This window comes from Fukomys damarensis, unplaced genomic scaffold, assembly GCF_012274545.1.
Source record: "Fukomys damarensis isolate Sample0158 unplaced genomic scaffold, DMR_v1.0_HiC HiC_scaffold_9, whole genome shotgun sequence".
NCBI classification, from domain to species: domain Eukaryota; kingdom Metazoa; phylum Chordata; class Mammalia; order Rodentia; family Bathyergidae; genus Fukomys; species Fukomys damarensis.
This window is the reverse complement of record NW_022900921.1, coordinates 3,084,211-3,092,861: the sequence shown is the minus strand read 5'-3', so window position 1 is coordinate 3,092,861 and position 8,651 is coordinate 3,084,211. Positions and strand designations below refer to the sequence as shown.

The following is an 8,651-nucleotide window of genomic DNA, read 5'->3' as shown; positions in this document are numbered from 1 at the left end:
AAAAAAAAAAAAAAAAAAAAGAGTCATGGTGCACTCGCTCCAGGAATATTTATTGGTCATCTGCTAACTTCCAGCTACTGTCCTGCGAACCTAGGATACACAAGTTAACAGAAGAACCAGAAATCCCTGCGCCCGTAAAACTCAGCGGGGAAAGACGCATACAACAATACGTTCCTAATATGATCAAGCCCTCAAAGAAAGCAACAGTATGGCCCTGATGTGAACAGTGTGTGATATAGTTCAAGGTGATAAATGCTTTGGAAAAAACAGAGTGGAGTAAGGGAAGGAGGAAGGTCTGAGGCGGCCTGGGGACTGTGGTCGTCGGATGAGGTGTCGGCTGTGAGAGGCTGAGGGGTCCCCTCTGTGTGGGACCCGTGAGGCTTCCGGGGCCAGGCCGCAGGAGCTGACGTGTGAAGGCTGAGAAGTCAGCCGAGTGAGGTGGGTGGGAGAAGGGAATTCAGCAGCGGAAGCAGCCCTGGAAATGGCCTGGAGGTGACCGAGAGTGGCCCGTGGAGAGCCGTGGCCTTGTGGCAAGAGAGTGGAAGCTTGGGTGGGACGTGTTCATCCGCGAGCCGGTGACAGCCCGGTGAAGATCCCGGGCAAGAAGGGTTAGGGAAGGGGGGCTCCAGGGCCCTTGCACTGCCCACCACGCCTGTGCTGAGAACAGGTGCCCCGCACCACCCTACTTATCCAAGGCTGGAGCTGCTCTTTCCCCGGCAGCCGCTGACCTGGTTCTGCGTGTGCCCTGGAGTCGCGCAGCATCTGCCTCGGGAGAGGCGGGGTGCAGGGAAGGAGTGTGGCCGCCACTGCACGCCTAGCCCTGTCTCTGAAGTCTTCAGGCCCACTCTTAGACAGGACCAGCCCGGAGGGGCCATCGCTCAGCCTGGGGCTGTGGCCTGTGATCTCGGAAGGAGGCCGGAAACTGTGGCCGAGGCACCAGCAACACTTGCTAGTCAGACGGGAGAAAGGAAGTGTGTGCCAGGAAACACTTGGGCAGCCCCTCCCAGCCTAGAACCGAGTGGCCTCAGTCCAGCAGTCCCAGGACAGGCCCAAGACCTGTCACGGCTCCGGTGCCCACTTCCTCCCTCATGGCATCCCGCCCCCAGAGCGGGTGAAGTCATCGCTATGGTATCGGGGACTCCAGGCCTCAGCAGATGCGGAACCTGTGACCAAAGGCCTCAGAGTGGCCTGAGACCTCCGCACACATCCCTGGCCCCCTGGCTTCTCTGACTTGGGGCTTCCTGTGATTGTGGCCACAGAGGTTTCTGGGGCCCCTTTTCTCAGACACTTTTTGCTTTTTCCACACAAGAGCTGGGAACCGATGTTGGAAACCACCGTCTAGAGCCCCAGGACCGGAGAGCCTCGCAGATTCTCCCTGAACCATCTCATCTGCCTCCGCACCGTCCCTGTGCCCGCAGCCTGGCAGGAACCGGCTTCCACTGTATTTGGACCTGGGACGGGGAGGCGGGGAAGGGCGTGTCTGTCACGGCTCCCACTGTAGCGGGCAGCGCGTCCTACACTATCGAAGCTGCTTTCTGCTTCTCCAGCAGCCGCAGCCACGGCTGGAATTCACTCTGCCCGAACAGCAGGGATGGGACCGAGTGTTGCAGCGAGCTGGACTGGGCGGGCCAGGAAAGGAGAGCCGCAGACGATAGAAAGGCGGGCGCGTGTGCAAACGAGAATTTCAGGTAGTGGTGTGGCCTTCAAGAAATAAGACAGCCTGTGGGCCAGGGATTTGGCTCAGTGGTTCTGCCGCCTGCCTCACCAGCGCAAGGACCCTAGTTCGAATCCCGGTACCAAAACATAAACTAAAAATAAAAATGAAATAAGACAGCAGACGAGGACAGAGTTCGGCAGGCACCACGAGACTGGGACACCCGGCAAAGCACCGGAGCTCCAGCCCCAGGGACGCAGGAAGAGTGAGGGGAACACCACAGAAGCGGAAAGGCTCGCAGTGGGAGAAGCCGGGGCCTCTGAAGAGAGGAGGGTGGGCAGGGCTGGCCGAGCCCCTGTGACTGAGGGTGGTGAGAAGCGGATGGCCTCCTGCGTGCCTGTGGATCGGGGCTGTCAGAAGCTGGATGATGGGGGGAAGGTGTGGGAGGCACCGGTCCGGCTGAGCCTCTGCACGGGAGACCACGGCACAGGAGCTTGATGGCGCGGCGGGAGGAAGAGCCCGACTTCTGCTCTCCTGTGAGTCCTGATTATCGAGCAGACGAGCCCCGGTCAGACTGGCCTCCTCACGTCATGGGGCTGCATCTACTCCCGTACCTGAAAGGGTCGGAGATGGTCCAGAATTTGGTCCGGCTTTTTAGAGCTTCCCGGCAGTTCATTCATTCTCACCCTGCCTTCTCGCGCAAGGGAGAAGGGGCGCTTTGGTGCCAGTCTCCACACTGGCCAGTGACTGTGTAACTAAGGTCCTGAGCTTCTGTTCAGTGTGACCGAGCCAGCTGAGAGCAGCGTCCCCGTGGGGACAGGTCAGGGTAATGCCTTCGTGGTAGAGCATCTGCTAACCGAAGAGGGAGGAAGGGAGGCGTGCAAGGGAGCAGCTCCTCACCAGGGTGCACAGCGCTGTTTTGCCAGAGAAGCCGCTTATTTGTACACTGGGAGCTACCAAGTCAAAAGGGATATAGTTCAGGGGAGAAGTCAGGAGCGGGAAGTAAAACCGATTGTCGCTGGTGTTGAGATAGAATTTATTTCTGCAAGGCCGGAAGACCGAAGTAAGCACAGTCAGCCCCAGGGTGCTCCAGCCACTACTGACAGAGGCAACAAGACAGAGGACAAAGGAGCGACTGGCAGAGTAGACAGAGCGCCCAGGGTGGGCCTCCGAGGAGAGAAGGCAGAGATGTTTCCTTTCAGCTGAGCTGAGAGCCCCTGAGCCAGGAGGCAAGGGGGGGGGCACCTGGACCTGTGGACCTTAAAGCCTAGAAATAAACCGGGAGAGGAGGAGGTGGGAAAGGCGAATGTTGATGCCTTTCGGGCTGTGAATGGGGAAGATGGGTGTATTTGGAGGGGACATGGAGTGAGCTTAGAGTTTAGTCTGTCACGGTTGAGACCTGTGATCACGTGGTTCACAGTGCTGGTCTTGGGGAGCAACCAGGCCACAGGACAATCATTTTCTTCTTTGTTCTGAGATGAACTGGACTTAGAGCAGCCCTGGGTAGAAGGCCCCTTCCTGTTTGTTTTTTTTTCCTCAGAACTGAGGATTGAACCCAGGACCTCTGTACTGAGCTGCACCCCCAGCCAGCAGTTTTGGGGTGTTCTCTTCTGGAGCCTCCCAAAGGAGCCAGGAAGGCTGAGCTGGAAGTCACTGACTTGGGAGGGAGTGGGTTGGCGATATGCGGGTTGGCTGTGTCACAAGGGCCAGGCTGCTGCCGGAGGGTTACATGATGACCTGCGAGGGCTGTGCTAAAGAGAGCGCAGGCTCTCTGGAGGGCTGGGCAAGGCTGGGTTGACTGGCAGGAGGGTGGCAAGAGGAGCATTTGACAGTGTTTCAGGCAGGGGAGAGAATCTTGGCTACCCATTGCCTGGATGCTAGAAAGAGATAAATGTAGTACATCTGATGAATAAAAGGGAACACATGATATGAATGATTGATTATTAGTAGCTACTTCTGAAACACCATTTCCCCAAAGGCAACAGAGGCTTAGGAAGATGGTGCACACCTGTAATCCTAGCACTCAGGAAGCTGAGGCAGGAGGATCTCTACGAGTTGGAGGCTAGCCTGGGCTACATAGGGAGTTCAAAGCCAGCCTAAACTACATAATGAGATCCTGTCTCGAAAAACAGAGATGGGAGGGGAGGGGAAGGGAGTGAGGAGGAACGGAGTCAAGCCAATGAGAACCTGCCTCCTGGCCTAGCCATTCGTGCGGATGAAAAGACACTGACTCATGGGAAAGACACTGTAATCAGAATCAGTACGATTTTGTGGGGGAGGTTATTAGAGAGAGCTATAAGATGTTCCTTTCCCTGGACTTTTCTCTCCTCCCACTGCTCCCGTTATCAGGCTCGCACACCTACGGCTGGTCGTGCCCCCTCCCCAGTGCCCCCTGTCTCCACCTCCCCAGCAGCCAGCTGTGCCCCTCCCCAACCTCCCACCCCGTCCCACCCAACTTCTTGACAGCAGGGACCTGGACCCACACAAAGCAAGTCCCGGGATTCTGAAAAGCCACCTATCACATATGTCTTAATTCTTTTTAAAAATTACAACATTTTTTTTCTGGCTACAAAGGTGATCTGTATTCATTACCAAAAGTTTACAGTCTAGGAACATAGCTCCGTGGTAGAATATTTTCCTGGCATGTGCAAGGACCTGGGTTCAATCTCCAGTGCCTAAAGAAAAAAAAAGTTTGGAGAATTCAGAAAAGCACAAAAAGGAGCGCACAAACCACCGATCGTCCCAGGACCCACACGTGGGTTTGCATTTCCTGGTCCTTTCCAGTCAGATCTTCTTTGTATTAGGTGGAACCAGACTTCATGTCCCAGTTTATTACAGAATGTAACTGTCGTGAGGACAAGTGTTTTAGCGCATGCGGTACCTGCTCAGTAAACACTCGTTGGAAGAATGGATTTCATAACCTGTATTCTCTTAATTCAAGGCAAACGTTTTCTGATATTACTATGTATTTTTCTACACTCCTATTTTTAATGGCTACACAGCATTTTGTTCTGTGGTTATGCAAGCATTTATTTCTCTATTTCTGCACATTATTATAGTTTGCTTAATTATACTTCTAAGGGGAAAGGGAAGTAAACATGATTAAGATATGATATATACCGTGCCTGTACCAACTCCCCATGATGAATACGTTCATTACATATCACAAATATGTACTAATAAAAAAATAAAGGGCAGGGGATTTAGCTCAGGGGCACTGTGCCTGCCTGTAAGCACAAGGTCCTGAGTTCGATCCCGTACCAAAAAATAAAAAATAAATAAAATAAAATTTCTGTACTTACCAAGTTGCCCTCTGGTCCCTCCATCCAACCCATGTCTTCATCTTCCCGGTGGAATCCCCAACCGTGATTTAAACTTTCAGAGTTGATTTTTTAAAAGTGTAGCCTATTGCTTGCATTGACTTTTTCTTTGATTACTTGTGGGATTGACTAATATATGTTGGCCATTTGTATTTTTTTCTTTTTTGTACTGCTTAGTTGGCTTATTTTACAAATAAATTTAAAAATTTATTTGTAAGGGCTGGGGATTTAGCTCAGTGGCACCATGCCTGCCTCAAAAGTGCAAGGTCATGAATTTGATCCCTGGTACAAAAAAAAAATATATATATATATACACATACATATATATATATATGTAAGAGTTCCTCATCTAATAAATATTTTTGAGTTGCAGAATTGTTACATATTATGTAGAATTTGTTTACTATTGGAACTTTCTAATCAATTAATCTATTTTTATGCTGTGCCCCAGGCTTAATTTTTGTGTTATCCGCTGTATGTTAATATTTAGTAGTGTTCTTTTTTCACAGATGTTTGTTGGCGAGTATTACACACATACATTCTTCAAGTAGAATTTAAATTCATTTTGTTAAGCTTCAGAATGAATGAAGCATAACAACACCTTTGGGGAGAATGTTTATCTTTGTAATGCTGAATATGCTGTTTTGCTGTGCTGGGGACTGAACCTAGGGCCTTGTGTATACCAGGCAAGTGCTATAGCACCAGGCCGCATCCCAGCTTGTATCCCCGCTGCAAGGCTTGAATTTTAATCCAGGAACATAGCTTGGTTCTTTAGGTATTGGAGTCTTCTTTTATGTCGTTCTGTAACATTTCGTACTATTCTTCGTCTAGGCCCTGCACACTTCTTAAACTTACTCCTAGTAGTTTTTTAATTTTTTGTTCCTTTTGAAATGAAATATTTTTCCTGTATATTTTGTTTCTTTCCTCCTTTTTTCCCCTTTCCCTTTTTTCTCTCCTTCCTTTCTTTTCTTTTCTTTCTTTTTTTTTTGGCGGGGGAATGGAGATTGAACCCAGGGCCTTTGCACTGCGATACATCACCAGCCCTTTCTTATTTTTAATTTATTTTTTCTTAATTTTTTATTTTGAGACATGGTTTTTCTAAGCCACTAACTTGCCCAGGCTGAGCTAAAATTTTCAAGTCTCTTGACCCAGCCTCCCAGAGTGCTGGGGCTTTAGGGGTGCACCACCATACCTTGCTTTATTTTTATATTTAATAAATGTTCACCCACCTTATAGATACTTCTTTCCTGGATTTGCTTTTACCCTCCACCTGCTCACACTGGGTCTTTCCCCTTTCTCTCTTTCATCCACATATGGATACAGAACTAAATTTGAGTAGTAACCCGATAAGAACACAGCAGCCTGCAGTCCTGTTTTCGGATCCCTTTACCTGGTTGCATGGCTAAGTCTGACGCGGATGCAGACATGGCCACCGTAAGACAAGATGGGTGCAGCCCTCCCCGCCAAAGATCGGGTCTACCCAGGAACAGTGGAAATCGGCGCACAGAGCACAGAGGGAGCTGTGGTGATGTGGCAGGAGTTTCTGCAGGGCCGGGCCCTGGGAGCTTTGGGAGCTTTGGCTGGCGTGACGGCCTGAAGGCCCACCCCTCAGGAGCGTGCTGGGATTGACGTCACTGACGTCACAAGGAGGACGCGGGCTGGACGTGTGTGCGCGTGTTGTCGGGGAGGGGTCCACGGAAGGGGCCAGAGGGAGCAGAGTTGCCAAGAAGGAGGCCCCGGCTGAGCAAGGGCCCGTCTGCCATCACTCTTCCCTGGAGTGCCTCCCCTGCTGAGGTAGCCCTTCTGGGTCTTTCCTGGGAGCATAAATTCGAGGGCTGTCCTCCCAGAAGGCCCACACTGACTCCGGCTCAGAAAGTACCAAGTGCAAATTATTTCTGCCTCTGCCAGAACTGGACTTATCAGGGTTTGTGTTCGCTCCATGCTTTCTAAAGTTCTACAGCATGAAATCTTTATCGAGTTCCTGCTGAAAGCCAGGTGGCTGAGTAGGACACCAGGGTGCATGCCAAATGTCAAAAGTGACAGGGTGTCGGGGGAGGGTGGCCCTGAGACTTTCATTCTGACTCTGCACAGGTGTCAGTGGTCGGGCCACAGCCCTCAGGCTCTGGGAATTCACCTCGTGACATTCATTACCCCCTCTGTATCCCACACCTGCCCCGTGTGCTCACCCTGGGTGTTATGTTCCATGACCTCCTGCTTGTTTGGGAGTTTCAGCATGCGTATTTCACTTTTTCTTTCTGGAAATTATTTAAAGAGGGCTTGGAGTGTAGGATGGGGTGGATTCCCTACTGTTGTGTCATCACTGAGAGCTTGCAGTTGGCCTGGTGTTTCTGCAGTTGCAGGGGATACCCCCTTCCCTACCACAGTGGGAACCATAGCTTCAGGGATGAGATCAAAGGCTCTGGTCCTGGGGTTCCCAGGGTTCCACTCACCACGTTTCCCCCCAGAAGGTGACTCCCAAGTCCATTTCTCGCTTCCTAAAGAATTAACTCTTGGGTTTCTCCTTTTCATGTAAGATATACTCTATTCCTAATTTTAAGAGGTTTTATTGACTCCCTAGGTTGAATTGTTTTGAATTCCTCTTTAGATGATTTTTGCCAAATCTCCTGCACATAAGTGTGATGGAAAGAACACAGGCTTAGGAGTTGGGTGGCTTTGGGTTCAAGTCTCATGCCAGCGGCGGGGCTGGGCAAGTGGCTTCAGCCCTCCAAACCTCTGCCTTCTCCTCTGTAAAGTGAAGGCTATGAGTCAGTGCAGGTGACCACAGCAGCAGTAATCTGCCAAGCCCGCTAAAGCTAAAGGGAGAGGGAATGGAAGGCCACTGGGCCAACTAAGATCAGAGATTCGGACACAGTAGGAAATTAGGGCCACCAAAATGTCACTCTCCATTTTGGACTGGATGAAAATCTTTACCTGTTTTTTTTGTTTGTTTGTTCGTTTGTTTTGCTTTTGGCTTTTTTTTTCCAGTTAAAAATTTAAAATTTATTAAACTTTGTGGTCAAAATAGTTGGAACAAATATATATAATCCTGTTTTACTAGAACTTTTCTTCGTTGTGGACCAGGGTTGATGAATGCTTGAACAACTCTGTTCCACATTTCACACTTAAGTTGTCACCAAGATTATTTTTAAATAAAATAATGGTACTTTAGATTGTCAGTTTCTAACTTAATGTGAACTAAAGCGGCATTATGCTAACATTAATTTTGGATAAGGATGTCTTGTCGTTCCATATTATTAGTTACACAAAATACACTCAGCAAGGGCATGTGAGTCCCAGCTCTGCATCCCCCTGAGGGTATTGATCAAGCTCAAGGAAGCAAGCTCCAACCACTGAGTGCTGGTATCTCTTTGTGTTGGGAAGTCTTGAATTTTGCTATCAGAGATCTTTTGAAATAAACCAAGGTACTAGAGGCATCATATAATTAAAATTGTTTAATTCTGCTGGCTTGAAATGCAATATGAAATTTAGCATGCACATAATTTTAGCAATATTTAAAAAGTACAAGTGCTGGTATCTTTGTGTTGGGAAGTCTTGAATTTTGCTATCAGAGATCTTTTGAAATAAACCAAGGTACTAGAGGCATCATATAATTAAAATTGTTTAATTCTGCTGGCTTGAAATGCAATATGAAATTTAGCATGCACACAATTTTAGAG

At 49.3% G+C, this 8,651-nt stretch overlaps 1 long non-coding RNA gene and 1 pseudogene across 2 annotated transcripts; both read right to left on the bottom strand.

The window, feature by feature from the left end:
- Positions 1-1,929: 1,929 nt before the first annotated feature.
- LOC104873200 lies at positions 1,930-6,569 on the bottom strand. 2 transcript variants are annotated; one of them, XR_783401.1, is made up of 3 exons: positions 6,365-6,569; positions 4,247-4,329; positions 1,930-2,268 (listed from the first exon to the last, which is right to left on the bottom strand). It is a non-coding gene; the product is annotated as an uncharacterized LOC104873200 (long non-coding RNA). The 2 variants fall into 2 exon arrangements; XR_783400.1 differs by lacking the exon at positions 1,930-2,268 and adding an exon at positions 2,764-3,531.
- Positions 6,570-7,740: 1,171 nt separating this feature from the next.
- Positions 7,741-8,651, bottom strand: part of LOC104873258 — a 3,672-nt pseudogene continuing 2,761 nt past the window's right edge.